We start from the raw sequence: 13,814 nt of genomic DNA on the forward strand, positions 1-13,814 counted from the left end.
ATCCAAGGCTCCAGGGTTGGAGCCTTTTCAGGCGGCGTCCGGACTCCCTCCGGCTGGCTGGCGTCGGAGGTAGGGGCCTCTTGGGCCGAAGAAGCCTCTGGATGAGCCTTCCTGGAGGTCCCTGGGTCCTGAGCCTTCTTGGCTGCCTTCTCTGGCTTGCTTGCCATGGCTGGTTCCTGCTTGAGTTCCCGGAGCTGGATCTTGGATTCTTCTCCGGGTGTCTTCTCCCGCTGTGTTCCTCCTCGAAGTTCCTCTGGTCTCCCCAAGTCTTCTCCGAGCCTTCGTCTTCTTGCTTCTTTCTGCCAAGCTCTTCTTCCGTCTGATCTCCCTCTTCCGGTCTCGGCTGGGCTTTGGAGCTCGTCTCCCTGATCGTATCTCGTCAAGTGTAGCTAGCTCAGTTTGTTCTGATAAGAACAGATACTACACTTGATCTTAGCCAAAAGGCCGAGAAGCGATAACCAGAATTGGTTTGGGCCTCGAGTGGCACCCTGGCCTATGCCGGACACATCTTAGGGAGAGAGAGCGAGAGGGAGACAAACCCACGCCTACACAAGACATTTTGTCACCCAAGCCAACCCTTGAAAAGGCTGCTTTGCAGAGCAAAAACAAGAAGAATGGTGCGTTTTGCAGCCGCCGCCCACTGCAATGAATCTGAATAACTCCTCCTTTAGGGCGCAAGCAACTCCCCTCCCCCTTGCAGTCTTTCCAATTCACGATACAAAAAGACGGACAGGACAGGTTGCCTGACTTTCCGTCACTGCCACCCTTTGCCATCCTTACCCGTAGAAAGCCCTTTCATCATCCCCAAACCCTAATCTTTTCCCTTTCCTTCCCAGCCCCCAAACCCTGCCCTCTGTACCTTTCTCACCACCCGCTTCCCTTCTCCTGTCATCCCCCTACCACCCGGGAAAAAAAGAGATTGCCCCCTCCTTCCACTAGCCCACCCTCCCACCCAAAGAACAACTTCTTCTGCGCAGCTTGTTTTCTAGGCAGCAGCGCTATTGTGATGTCATCGGGGGGCATTGTGACAAGCCGCCAGTGTTCCGTCTCTTCATGTTGTGCACAGTTCAAACGGAAAATACATCAACAGGCAGACTACAGAAAAGCTTACTATCAAAGGTTAGAGGGGGGCTTTCTCAGAGGGCTTTTTACAGTTTTTCTATTCCCAATTAGCCGTTTAAGTGTACTTATTGAAAGTAGTAATTCTTTCATAGGCCGCCCTTTCTTAGTATTTGACGTTCCTTATATTGCGGTATGAGGCTTCGCAGTAGGTTGCAAACATTCATCACCCATGACTGTCCCCAATTGAGCTCAGAAGCTCAATGTCTATCATGACCTCTCTTTTAGAATGTCCAAGAGCAAGCAAACTATTCCTCCAGGAGAGGGCGCCAACAGACTACTAAAGAGATCATCATTACTCAAAGAAAACCCCAAAAACCAATGCATGATAGGAATAAACAGGTAACTTTCTTTGGAGTGGAAGCGGAGAGATCGCACCAGATGCCAATTCTAGATCTTATCACACCTGTGGTCACTGCAGCAGCAGGTGAATCCACTTTGTCCAAAAGGGATCTATTCCATTCAATTGCAAATGATCTAGATAAGACAGAGAACTGCAGCACGGGGACATAGCCGAGTTGGTCAGGTTGAGTGGTGATGAGTTTGCTATTTGGATGAATAAAGAAAGTCAAAAGTGTGAAAGATAAAAAACAAAAGGAGGAAGTGTGAAAAGTGAATGGGCCAAATTGAGGTGCATATGAAGACGTATGCTTTCTTCCAATTCATTAAATCGGGCTAATATGAATCAGGTGAATTGAGTTCTGCTTTTGGAAACTGGGTTAAGAAGGGGTGCACCGTTCCTGGAGGTACTGCAATACCAGGTCAATGCGTGGAGTGGACAGAGCAAGCTCTTTTTCCATCTCCCTGTTCTAAAAATCCATTTAATATATGGTCCCCAGATAGGGGACGTATCAGATATTAAACTGATAAGAACAGATACTACACTTGATCTTAGCCAAAAGGCCGAGAAGCGATAACCAGAATTGGTTTGGGCCTCGAGTGGCACCCTGGCCTATGCCGGACACATCTTAGGGAGAGAGAGCGAGAGGGAGACAAACCCACGCCTACACAAGACATTTTGTCACCCAAGCCAACCCTTGAAAAGGCTGCTTTGCAGAGCAAAAACAAGAAGAATGGTGCGTTTTGCAGCCGCCGCCCACTGCAATGAATCTGAATAACTCCTCCTTTAGGGCGCAAGCAACTCCCCTCCCCCTTGCAGTCTTTCCAATTCACGATACAAAAAGACGGACAGGACAGGTTGCCTGACTTTCCGTCACTGCCACCCTTTGCCATCCTTACCCGTAGAAAGCCCTTTCATCATCCCCAAACCCTAATCTTTTCCCTTTCCTTCCCAGCCCCCAAACCCTGCCCTCTGTACCTTTCTCACCACCCGCTTCCCTTCTCCTGTCATCCCCCTACCACCCGGGAAAAAAAGAGATTGCCCCCTCCTTCCACTAGCCCACCCTCCCACCCAAAGAACAACTTCTTCTGCGCAGCTTGTTTTCTAGGCAGCAGCGCTATTGTGATGTCATCGGGGGGCATTGTGACAAGCCGCCAGTGTTCCGTCTCTTCATGTTGTGCACAGTTCAAACGGAAAATACATCAACAGGCAGACTACAGAAAAGCTTACTATCAAAGGTTAGAGGGGGGCTTTCTCAGAGGGCTTTTTACAGTTTTTCTATTCCCAATTAGCCGTTTAAGTGTACTTATTGAAAGTAGTAATTCTTTCATAGGCCGCCCTTTCTTAGTATTTGACGTTCCTTATATTGCGGTATGAGGCTTCGCAGTAGGTTGCAAACATTCATCACCCATGACTGTCCCCAATTGAGCTCAGAAGCTCAATGTCTATCATGACCTCTCTTTTAGAATGTCCAAGAGCAAGCAAACTATTCCTCCAGGAGAGGGCGCCAACAGACTACTAAAGAGATCATCATTACTCAAAGAAAACCCCAAAAACCAATGCATGATAGGAATAAACAGGTAACTTTCTTTGGAGTGGAAGCGGAGAGATCGCACCAGATGCCAATTCTAGATCTTATCACACCTGTGGTCACTGCAGCAGCAGGTGAATCCACTTTGTCCAAAAGGGATCTATTCCATTCAATTGCAAATGATCTAGATAAGACAGAGAACTGCAGCACGGGGACATAGCCGAGTTGGTCAGGTTGAGTGGTGATGAGTTTGCTATTTGGATGAATAAAGAAAGTCAAAAGTGTGAAAGATAAAAAACAAAAGGAGGAAGTGTGAAAAGTGAATGGGCCAAATTGAGGTGCATATGAAGACGTATGCTTTCTTCCAATTCATTAAATCGGGCTAATATGAATCAGGTGAATTGAGTTCTGCTTTTGGAAACTGGGTTAAGAAGGGGTGCACCGTTCCTGGAGGTACTGCAATACCAGGTCAATGCGTGGAGTGGACAGAGCAAGCTCTTTTTCCATCTCCCTGTTCTAAAAATCCATTTAATATATGGTCCCCAGATAGGGGACGTATCAGATATTAAACTGATAAGAACAGATACTACACTTGATCTTAGCCAAAAGGCCGAGAAGCGATAACCAGAATTGGTTTGGGCCTCGAGTGGCACCCTGGCCTATGCCGGACACATCTTAGGGAGAGAGAGCGAGAGGGAGACAAACCCACGCCTACACAAGACATTTTGTCACCCAAGCCAACCCTTGAAAAGGCTGCTTTGCAGAGCAAAAACAAGAAGAATGGTGCGTTTTGCAGCCGCCGCCCACTGCAATGAATCTGAATAACTCCTCCTTTAGGGCGCAAGCAACTCCCCTCCCCCTTGCAGTCTTTCCAATTCACGATACAAAAAGACGGACAGGACAGGTTGCCTGACTTTCCGTCACTGCCACCCTTTGCCATCCTTACCCGTAGAAAGCCCTTTCATCATCCCCAAACCCTAATCTTTTCCCTTTCCTTCCCAGCCCCCAAACCCTGCCCTCTGTACCTTTCTCACCACCCGCTTCCCTTCTCCTGTCATCCCCCTACCACCCGGGAAAAAAAGAGATTGCCCCCTCCTTCCACTAGCCCACCCTCCCACCCAAAGAACAACTTCTTCTGCGCAGCTTGTTTTCTAGGCAGCAGCGCTATTGTGATGTCATCGGGGGGCATTGTGACAAGCCGCCAGTGTTCCGTCTCTTCATGTTGTGCACAGTTCAAACGGAAAATACATCAACAGGCAGACTACAGAAAAGCTTACTATCAAAGGTTAGAGGGGGGCTTTCTCAGAGGGCTTTTTACAGTTTTTCTATTCCCAATTAGCCGTTTAAGTGTACTTATTGAAAGTAGTAATTCTTTCATAGGCCGCCCTTTCTTAGTATTTGACGTTCCTTATATTGCGGTATGAGGCTTCGCAGTAGGTTGCAAACATTCATCACCCATGACTGTCCCCAATTGAGCTCAGAAGCTCAATGTCTATCATGACCTCTCTTTTAGAATGTCCAAGAGCAAGCAAACTATTCCTCCAGGAGAGGGCGCCAACAGACTACTAAAGAGATCATCATTACTCAAAGAAAACCCCAAAAACCAATGCATGATAGGAATAAACAGGTAACTTTCTTTGGAGTGGAAGCGGAGAGATCGCACCAGATGCCAATTCTAGATCTTATCACACCTGTGGTCACTGCAGCAGCAGGTGAATCCACTTTGTCCAAAAGGGATCTATTCCATTCAATTGCAAATGATCTAGATAAGACAGAGAACTGCAGCACGGGGACATAGCCGAGTTGGTCAGGTTGAGTGGTGATGAGTTTGCTATTTGGATGAATAAAGAAAGTCAAAAGTGTGAAAGATAAAAAACAAAAGGAGGAAGTGTGAAAAGTGAATGGGCCAAATTGAGGTGCATATGAAGACGTATGCTTTCTTCCAATTCATTAAATCGGGCTAATATGAATCAGGTGAATTGAGTTCTGCTTTTGGAAACTGGGTTAAGAAGGGGTGCACCGTTCCTGGAGGTACTGCAATACCAGGTCAATGCGTGGAGTGGACAGAGCAAGCTCTTTTTCCATCTCCCTGTTCTAAAAATCCATTTAATATATGGTCCCCAGATAGGGGACGTATCAGATATTAAACTGATAAGAACAGATACTACACTTGATCTTAGCCAAAAGGCCGAGAAGCGATAACCAGAATTGGTTTGGGCCTCGAGTGGCACCCTGGCCTATGCCGGACACATCTTAGGGAGAGAGAGCGAGAGGGAGACAAACCCACGCCTACACAAGACATTTTGTCACCCAAGCCAACCCTTGAAAAGGCTGCTTTGCAGAGCAAAAACAAGAAGAATGGTGCGTTTTGCAGCCGCCGCCCACTGCAATGAATCTGAATAACTCCTCCTTTAGGGCGCAAGCAACTCCCCTCCCCCTTGCAGTCTTTCCAATTCACGATACAAAAAGACGGACAGGACAGGTTGCCTGACTTTCCGTCACTGCCACCCTTTGCCATCCTTACCCGTAGAAAGCCCTTTCATCATCCCCAAACCCTAATCTTTTCCCTTTCCTTCCCAGCCCCCAAACCCTGCCCTCTGTACCTTTCTCACCACCCGCTTCCCTTCTCCTGTCATCCCCCTACCACCCGGGAAAAAAAGAGATTGCCCCCTCCTTCCACTAGCCCACCCTCCCACCCAAAGAACAACTTCTTCTGCGCAGCTTGTTTTCTAGGCAGCAGCGCTATTGTGATGTCATCGGGGGGCATTGTGACAAGCCGCCAGTGTTCCGTCTCTTCATGTTGTGCACAGTTCAAACGGAAAATACATCAACAGGCAGACTACAGAAAAGCTTACTATCAAAGGTTAGAGGGGGGCTTTCTCAGAGGGCTTTTTACAGTTTTTCTATTCCCAATTAGCCGTTTAAGTGTACTTATTGAAAGTAGTAATTCTTTCATAGGCCGCCCTTTCTTAGTATTTGACGTTCCTTATATTGCGGTATGAGGCTTCGCAGTAGGTTGCAAACATTCATCACCCATGACTGTCCCCAATTGAGCTCAGAAGCTCAATGTCTATCATGACCTCTCTTTTAGAATGTCCAAGAGCAAGCAAACTATTCCTCCAGGAGAGGGCGCCAACAGACTACTAAAGAGATCATCATTACTCAAAGAAAACCCCAAAAACCAATGCATGATAGGAATAAACAGGTAACTTTCTTTGGAGTGGAAGCGGAGAGATCGCACCAGATGCCAATTCTAGATCTTATCACACCTGTGGTCACTGCAGCAGCAGGTGAATCCACTTTGTCCAAAAGGGATCTATTCCATTCAATTGCAAATGATCTAGATAAGACAGAGAACTGCAGCACGGGGACATAGCCGAGTTGGTCAGGTTGAGTGGTGATGAGTTTGCTATTTGGATGAATAAAGAAAGTCAAAAGTGTGAAAGATAAAAAACAAAAGGAGGAAGTGTGAAAAGTGAATGGGCCAAATTGAGGTGCATATGAAGACGTATGCTTTCTTCCAATTCATTAAATCGGGCTAATATGAATCAGGTGAATTGAGTTCTGCTTTTGGAAACTGGGTTAAGAAGGGGTGCACCGTTCCTGGAGGTACTGCAATACCAGGTCAATGCGTGGAGTGGACAGAGCAAGCTCTTTTTCCATCTCCCTGTTCTAAAAATCCATTTAATATATGGTCCCCAGATAGGGGACGTATCAGATATTAAACTGATAAGAACAGATACTACACTTGATCTTAGCCAAAAGGCCGAGAAGCGATAACCAGAATTGGTTTGGGCCTCGAGTGGCACCCTGGCCTATGCCGGACACATCTTAGGGAGAGAGAGCGAGAGGGAGACAAACCCACGCCTACACAAGACATTTTGTCACCCAAGCCAACCCTTGAAAAGGCTGCGTTGCAGAGCAAAAACAAGAAGAATGGTGCGTTTTGCAGCCGCCGCCCACTGCAATGAATCTGAATAACTCCTCCTTTAGGGCGCAAGCAACTCCCCTCCCCCTTGCAGTCTTTCCAATTCACGATACAAAAAGACGGACAGGACAGGTTGCCTGACTTTCCGTCACTGCCACCCTTTGCCATCCTTACCCGTAGAAAGCCCTTTCATCATCCCCAAACCCTAATCTTTTCCCTTTCCTTCCCAGCCCCCAAACCCTGCCCTCTGTACCTTTCTCACCACCCGCTTCCCTTCTCCTGTCATCCCCCTACCACCCGGGAAAAAAAGAGATTGCCCCCTCCTTCCACTAGCCCACCCTCCCACCCAAAGAACAACTTCTTCTGCGCAGCTTGTTTTCTAGGCAGCAGCGCTATTGTGATGTCATCGGGGGGCATTGTGACAAGCCGCCAGTGTTCCGTCTCTTCATGTTGTGCACAGTTCAAACGGAAAATACATCAACAGGCAGACTACAGAAAAGCTTACTATCAAAGGTTAGAGGGGGGCTTTCTCAGAGGGCTTTTTACAGTTTTTCTATTCCCAATTAGCCGTTTAAGTGTACTTATTGAAAGTAGTAATTCTTTCATAGGCCGCCCTTTCTTAGTATTTGACGTTCCTTATATTGCGGTATGAGGCTTCGCAGTAGGTTGCAAACATTCATCACCCATGACTGTCCCCAATTGAGCTCAGAAGCTCAATGTCTATCATGACCTCTCTTTTAGAATGTCCAAGAGCAAGCAAACTATTCCTCCAGGAGAGGGCGCCAACAGACTACTAAAGAGATCATCATTACTCAAAGAAAACCCCAAAAACCAATGCATGATAGGAATAAACAGGTAACTTTCTTTGGAGTGGAAGCGGAGAGATCGCACCAGATGCCAATTCTAGATCTTATCACACCTGTGGTCACTGCAGCAGCAGGTGAATCCACTTTGTCCAAAAGGGATCTATTCCATTCAATTGCAAATGATCTAGATAAGACAGAGAACTGCAGCACGGGGACATAGCCGAGTTGGTCAGGTTGAGTGGTGATGAGTTTGCTATTTGGATGAATAAAGAAAGTCAAAAGTGTGAAAGATAAAAAACAAAAGGAGGAAGTGTGAAAAGTGAATGGGCCAAATTGAGGTGCATATGAAGACGTATGCTTTCTTCCAATTCATTAAATCGGGCTAATATGAATCAGGTGAATTGAGTTCTGCTTTTGGAAACTGGGTTAAGAAGGGGTGCACCGTTCCTGGAGGTACTGCAATACCAGGTCAATGCGTGGAGTGGACAGAGCAAGCTCTTTTTCCATCTCCCTGTTCTAAAAATCCATTTAATATATGGTCCCCAGATAGGGGACGTATCAGATATTAAACTGATAAGAACAGATACTACACTTGATCTTAGCCAAAAGGCCGAGAAGCGATAACCAGAATTGGTTTGGGCCTCGAGTGGCACCCTGGCCTATGCCGGACACATCTTAGGGAGAGAGAGCGAGAGGGAGACAAACCCACGCCTACACAAGACATTTTGTCACCCAAGCCAACCCTTGAAAAGGCTGCTTTGCAGAGCAAAAACAAGAAGAATGGTGCGTTTTGCAGCCGCCGCCCACTGCAATGAATCTGAAGAACTCCTCCTTTAGGGCGCAAGCAACTCCCCTCCCCCTTGCAGTCTTTCCAATTCACGATACAAAAAGACGGACAGGACAGGTTGCCTGACTTTCCGTCACTGCCACCCTTTGCCATCCTTACCCGTAGAAAGCCCTTTCATCATCCCCAAACCCTAATCTTTTCCCTTTCCTTCCCAGCCCCCAAACCCTGCCCTCTGTACCTTTCTCACCACCCGCTTCCCTTCTCCTGTCATCCCCCTACCACCCGGGAAAAAAAGAGATTGCCCCCTCCTTCCACTAGCCCACCCTCCCACCCAAAGAACAACTTCTTCTGCGCAGCTTGTTTTCTAGGCAGCAGCGCTATTGTGATGTCATCGGGGGGCATTGTGACAAGCCGCCAGTGTTCCGTCTCTTCATGTTGTGCACAGTTCAAACGGAAAATACATCAACAGGCAGACTACAGAAAAGCTTACTATCAAAGGTTAGAGGGGGGCTTTCTCAGAGGGCTTTTTACAGTTTTTCTATTCCCAATTAGCCGTTTAAGTGTACTTATTGAAAGTAGTAATTCTTTCATAGGCCGCCCTTTCTTAGTATTTGACGTTCCTTATATTGCGGTATGAGGCTTCGCAGTAGGTTGCAAACATTCATCACCCATGACTGTCCCCAATTGAGCTCAGAAGCTCAATGTCTATCATGACCTCTCTTTTAGAATGTCCAAGAGCAAGCAAACTATTCCTCCAGGAGAGGGCGCCAACAGACTACTAAAGAGATCATCATTACTCAAAGAAAACCCAAAAACCAATGCATGATAGGAATAAACAGGTAACTTTCTTTGGAGTGGAAGCGGAGAGATCGCACCAGATGCCAATTCTAGATCTTATCACACCTGTGGTCACTGCAGCAGCAGGTGAATCCACTTTGTCCAAAAGGGATCTATTCCATTCAATTGCAAATGATCTAGATAAGACAGAGAACTGCAGCACGGGGACATAGCCGAGTTGGTCAGGTTGAGTGGTGATGAGTTTGCTATTTGGATGAATAAAGAAAGTCAAAAGTGTGAAAGATAAAAAACAAAAGGAGGAAGTGTGAAAAGTGAATGGGCCAAATTGAGGTGCATATGAAGACGTATGCTTTCTTCCAATTCATTAAATCGGGCTAATATGAATCAGGTGAATTGAGTTCTGCTTTTGGAAACTGGGTTAAGAAGGGGTGCACCGTTCCTGGAGGTACTGCAATACCAGGTCAATGCGTGGAGTGGACAGAGCAAGCTCTTTTTCCATCTCCCTGTTCTAAAAATCCATTTAATATATGGTCCCCAGATAGGGGACGTATCAGATATTAAACTGATAAGAACAGATACTACACTTGATCTTAGCCAAAAGGCCGAGAAGCGATAACCAGAATTGGTTTGGGCCTCGAGTGGCACCCTGGCCTATGCCGGACACATCTTAGGGAGAGAGAGCGAGAGGGAGACAAACCCACGCCTACACAAGACATTTTGTCACCCAAGCCAACCCTTGAAAAGGCTGCTTTGCAGAGCAAAAACAAGAAGAATGGTGCGTTTTGCAGCCGCCGCCCACTGCAATGAATCTGAATAACTCCTCCTTTAGGGCGCAAGCAACTCCCCTCCCCCTTGCAGTCTTTCCAATTCACGATACAAAAAGACGGACAGGACAGGTTGCCTGACTTTCCGTCACTGCCACCCTTTGCCATCCTTACCCGTAGAAAGCCCTTTCATCATCCCCAAACCCTAATCTTTTCCCTTTCCTTCCCAGCCCCCAAACCCTGCCCTCTGTACCTTTCTCACCACCCGCTTCCCTTCTCCTGTCATCCCCCTACCACCCGGGAAAAAAAGAGATTGCCCCCTCCTTCCACTAGCCCACCCTCCCACCCAAAGAACAACTTCTTCTGCGCAGCTTGTTTTCTAGGCAGCAGCGCTATTGTGATGTCATCGGGGGGCATTGTGACAAGCCGCCAGTGTTCCGTCTCTTCATGTTGTGCACAGTTCAAACGGAAAATACATCAACAGGCAGACTACAGAAAAGCTTACTATCAAAGGTTAGAGGGGGGCTTTCTCAGAGGGCTTTTTACAGTTTTTCTATTCCCAATTAGCCGTTTAAGTGTACTTATTGAAAGTAGTAATTCTTTCATAGGCCGCCCTTTCTTAGTATTTGACGTTCCTTATATTGCGGTATGAGGCTTCGCAGTAGGTTGCAAACATTCATCACCCATGACTGTCCCCAATTGAGCTCAGAAGCTCAATGTCTATCATGACCTCTCTTTTAGAATGTCCAAGAGCAAGCAAACTATTCCTCCAGGAGAGGGCGCCAACAGACTACTAAAGAGATCATCATTACTCAAAGAAAACCCCAAAAACCAATGCATGATAGGAATAAACAGGTAACTTTCTTTGGAGTGGAAGCGGAGAGATCGCACCAGATGCCAATTCTAGATCTTATCACACCTGTGGTCACTGCAGCAGCAGGTGAATCCACTTTGTCCAAAAGGGATCTATTCCATTCAATTGCAAATGATCTAGATAAGACAGAGAACTGCAGCACGGGGACATAGCCGAGTTGGTCAGGTTGAGTGGTGATGAGTTTGCTATTTGGATGAATAAAGAAAGTCAAAAGTGTGAAAGATAAAAAACAAAAGGAGGAAGTGTGAAAAGTGAATGGGCCAAATTGAGGTGCATATGAAGACGTATGCTTTCTTCCAATTCATTAAATCGGGCTAATATGAATCAGGTGAATTGAGTTCTGCTTTTGGAAACTGGGTTAAGAAGGGGTGCACCGTTCCTGGAGGTACTGCAATACCAGGTCAATGCGTGGAGTGGACAGAGCAAGCTCTTTTTCCATCTCCCTGTTCTAAAAATCCATTTAATATATGGTCCCCAGATAGGGGACGTATCAGATATTAAATTGATAAGAACAGATACTACACTTGATCTTAGCCAAAAGGCCGAGAAGCGATAACCAGAATTGGTTTGGGCCTCGAGTGGCACCCTGGCCTATGCCGGACACATCTTAGGGAGAGAGAGCGAGAGGGAGACAAACCCACGCCTACACAAGACATTTTGTCACCCAAGCCAACCCTTGAAAAGGCTGCTTTGCAGAGCAAAAACAAGAAGAATGGTGCGTTTTGCAGCCGCCGCCCACTGCAATGAATCTGAATAACTCCTCCTTTAGGGCGCAAGCAACTCCCCTCCCCCTTGCAGTCTTTCCAATTCACGATACAAAAAGACGGACAGGACAGGTTGCCTGACTTTCCGTCACTGCCACCCTTTGCCATCCTTACCCGTAGAAAGCCCTTTCATCATCCCCAAACCCTAATCTTTTCCCTTTCCTTCCCAGCCCCCAAACCCTGCCCTCTGTACCTTTCTCACCACCCGCTTCCCTTCTCCTGTCATCCCCCTACCACCCGGGAAAAAAAGAGATTGCCCCCTCCTTCCACTAGCCCACCCTCCCACCCAAAGAACAACTTCTTCTGCGCAGCTTGTTTTCTAGGCAGCAGCGCTATTGTGATGTCATCGGGGGGCATTGTGACAAGCCGCCAGTGTTCCGTCTCTTCATGTTGTGCACAGTTCAAACGGAAAATACATCAACAGGCAGACTACAGAAAAGCTTACTATCAAAGGTTAGAGGGGGGCTTTCTCAGAGGGCTTTTTACAGTTTTTCTATTCCCAATTAGCCGTTTAAGTGTACTTATTGAAAGTAGTAATTCTTTCATAGGCCGCCCTTTCTTAGTATTTGACGTTCCTTATATTGCGGTATGAGGCTTCGCAGTAGGTTGCAAACATTCATCACCCATGACTGTCCCCAATTGAGCTCAGAAGCTCAATGTCTATCATGACCTCTCTTTTAGAATGTCCAAGAGCAAGCAAACTATTCCTCCAGGAGAGGGCGCCAACAGACTACTAAAGAGATCATCATTACTCAAAGAAAACCCCAAAAACCAATGCATGATAGGAATAAACAGGTAACTTTCTTTGGAGTGGAAGCGGAGAGATCGCACCAGATGCCAATTCTAGATCTTATCACACCTGTGGTCACTGCAGCAGCAGGTGAATCCACTTTGTCCAAAAGGGATCTATTCCATTCAATTGCAAATGATCTAGATAAGACAGAGAACTGCAGCACGGGGACATAGCCGAGTTGGTCAGGTTGAGTGGTGATGAGTTTGCTATTTGGATGAATAAAGAAAGTCAAAAGTGTGAAAGATAAAAAACAAAAGGAGGAAGTGTGAAAAGTGAATGGGCCAAATTGAGGTGCATATGAAGACGTATGCTTTCTTCCAATTCATTAAATCGGGCTAATATGAATCAGGTGAATTGAGTTCTGCTTTTGGAAACTGGGTTAAGAAGGGGTGCACCGTTCCTGGAGGTACTGCAATACCAGGTCAATGCGTGGAGTGGACAGAGCAAGCTCTTTTTCCATCTCCCTGTTCTAAAAATCCATTTAATATATGGTCCCCAGATAGGGGACGTATCAGATATTAAACTGATAAGAACAGATTTTTTGATTTAACAGCATCTTTATTATCATGCACTACTCACAAAAAGGTAACAAACCGTGTACAGTGCCGCAGCCCCGTACACACAGAACTATACAATCCTTCTTACATAGCCATAGAGTACGACGCACTAAACTATACATCACACTCCTATGCTTATCCATAACACTCAAGCTGAAAGAAAAAGTTAGACCATAAATAACGACGAACCGGCGATTGGGGGATGGGGGTAGGGGAAAAGGGGGATAGGGTGGGGAAATCACAGGCCCGAAGCTTTATTGAAAGACGCACATAACGGGAAAAGGAGGGAGGGGGCATGGAAGAGGTCTAAACCTCCTCCTCGGCGCTGTCGTCCGGACTGTCCATGATGGAATAGTCTCTGAGCAGGCTGTGGATCAGCCTGCGGCAATCCTGGATATACATTTTCTCCCTCTTCAAGATGAGCCGGTTCCTGGCGACCCAAATAGCGTCCTTAAAGCAGTTCATAAGGCGCCAAGCCTCCTGGATGGCTCCAACGGTGTGAGTCCCAGGGAAGAGTCCATAAAGTACGGAATGGTACGATAGGCTCCCTCTGGGGACGGAGTTCCTCAGGTCATCCTCCAGGGCAACCAACAGGCGCTGTGCGAAACGGCAGTCCCAAAAGGCGTGCAGCGATGTTTCCTCCACGAAGGGGCACCTTGGGCAGTACCGGGTTTTGCACAGGTTCCGGGCGTGCATGAATGACCGGACGGGCAGTCCGCCCTGTATCGCCATCCATGACAAGTCCTTGTGCCC

At 47.0% G+C, this 13,814-nt stretch overlaps 7 non-coding genes and 2 pseudogenes across 7 annotated transcripts; all 9 read right to left on the reverse strand.

The window, feature by feature from the left end:
* Nucleotides 1-351: 351 nt before the first annotated feature.
* On the reverse strand, nucleotides 352-456 carry LOC142274477 (U2 spliceosomal RNA; annotated as a pseudogene).
* Nucleotides 457-1,843: 1,387 nt separating this feature from the next.
* Nucleotides 1,844-2,034, reverse strand: LOC142274516 (U2 spliceosomal RNA). Its single transcript, XR_012738808.1, has one exon. It is a non-coding gene; the product is annotated as a U2 spliceosomal RNA (small nuclear RNA).
* A 1,387-nt stretch (nucleotides 2,035-3,421) lies between these two features.
* LOC142274517 (U2 spliceosomal RNA) lies at nucleotides 3,422-3,612 on the reverse strand. The gene has a single exon (XR_012738810.1). It is a non-coding gene; the product is annotated as a U2 spliceosomal RNA (small nuclear RNA).
* A 1,387-nt stretch (nucleotides 3,613-4,999) lies between these two features.
* On the reverse strand, nucleotides 5,000-5,190 carry LOC142274518 (U2 spliceosomal RNA). Its single transcript, XR_012738811.1, has one exon. It is a non-coding gene; the product is annotated as a U2 spliceosomal RNA (small nuclear RNA).
* A 1,387-nt stretch (nucleotides 5,191-6,577) lies between these two features.
* On the reverse strand, nucleotides 6,578-6,768 carry LOC142274519 (U2 spliceosomal RNA). Its single transcript, XR_012738812.1, has one exon. It is a non-coding gene; the product is annotated as a U2 spliceosomal RNA (small nuclear RNA).
* A 1,387-nt stretch (nucleotides 6,769-8,155) lies between these two features.
* Nucleotides 8,156-8,346, reverse strand: LOC142274520 (U2 spliceosomal RNA). The gene has a single exon (XR_012738813.1). It is a non-coding gene; the product is annotated as a U2 spliceosomal RNA (small nuclear RNA).
* Nucleotides 8,347-9,732: 1,386 nt separating this feature from the next.
* Nucleotides 9,733-9,923, reverse strand: LOC142274310 (U2 spliceosomal RNA). The gene has a single exon (XR_012738633.1). It is a non-coding gene; the product is annotated as a U2 spliceosomal RNA (small nuclear RNA).
* A 1,387-nt stretch (nucleotides 9,924-11,310) lies between these two features.
* On the reverse strand, nucleotides 11,311-11,501 carry LOC142274462 (U2 spliceosomal RNA). The gene has a single exon (XR_012738770.1). It is a non-coding gene; the product is annotated as a U2 spliceosomal RNA (small nuclear RNA).
* A 1,387-nt stretch (nucleotides 11,502-12,888) lies between these two features.
* Nucleotides 12,889-13,093, reverse strand: LOC142274465 (U2 spliceosomal RNA; annotated as a pseudogene).
* Nucleotides 13,094-13,814: the final 721 nt, after the last annotated feature.

This window comes from Anomaloglossus baeobatrachus, unplaced genomic scaffold (genome assembly GCF_048569485.1).
Source record: "Anomaloglossus baeobatrachus isolate aAnoBae1 unplaced genomic scaffold, aAnoBae1.hap1 Scaffold_373, whole genome shotgun sequence".
NCBI classification, from domain to species: domain Eukaryota; kingdom Metazoa; phylum Chordata; class Amphibia; order Anura; family Aromobatidae; genus Anomaloglossus; species Anomaloglossus baeobatrachus.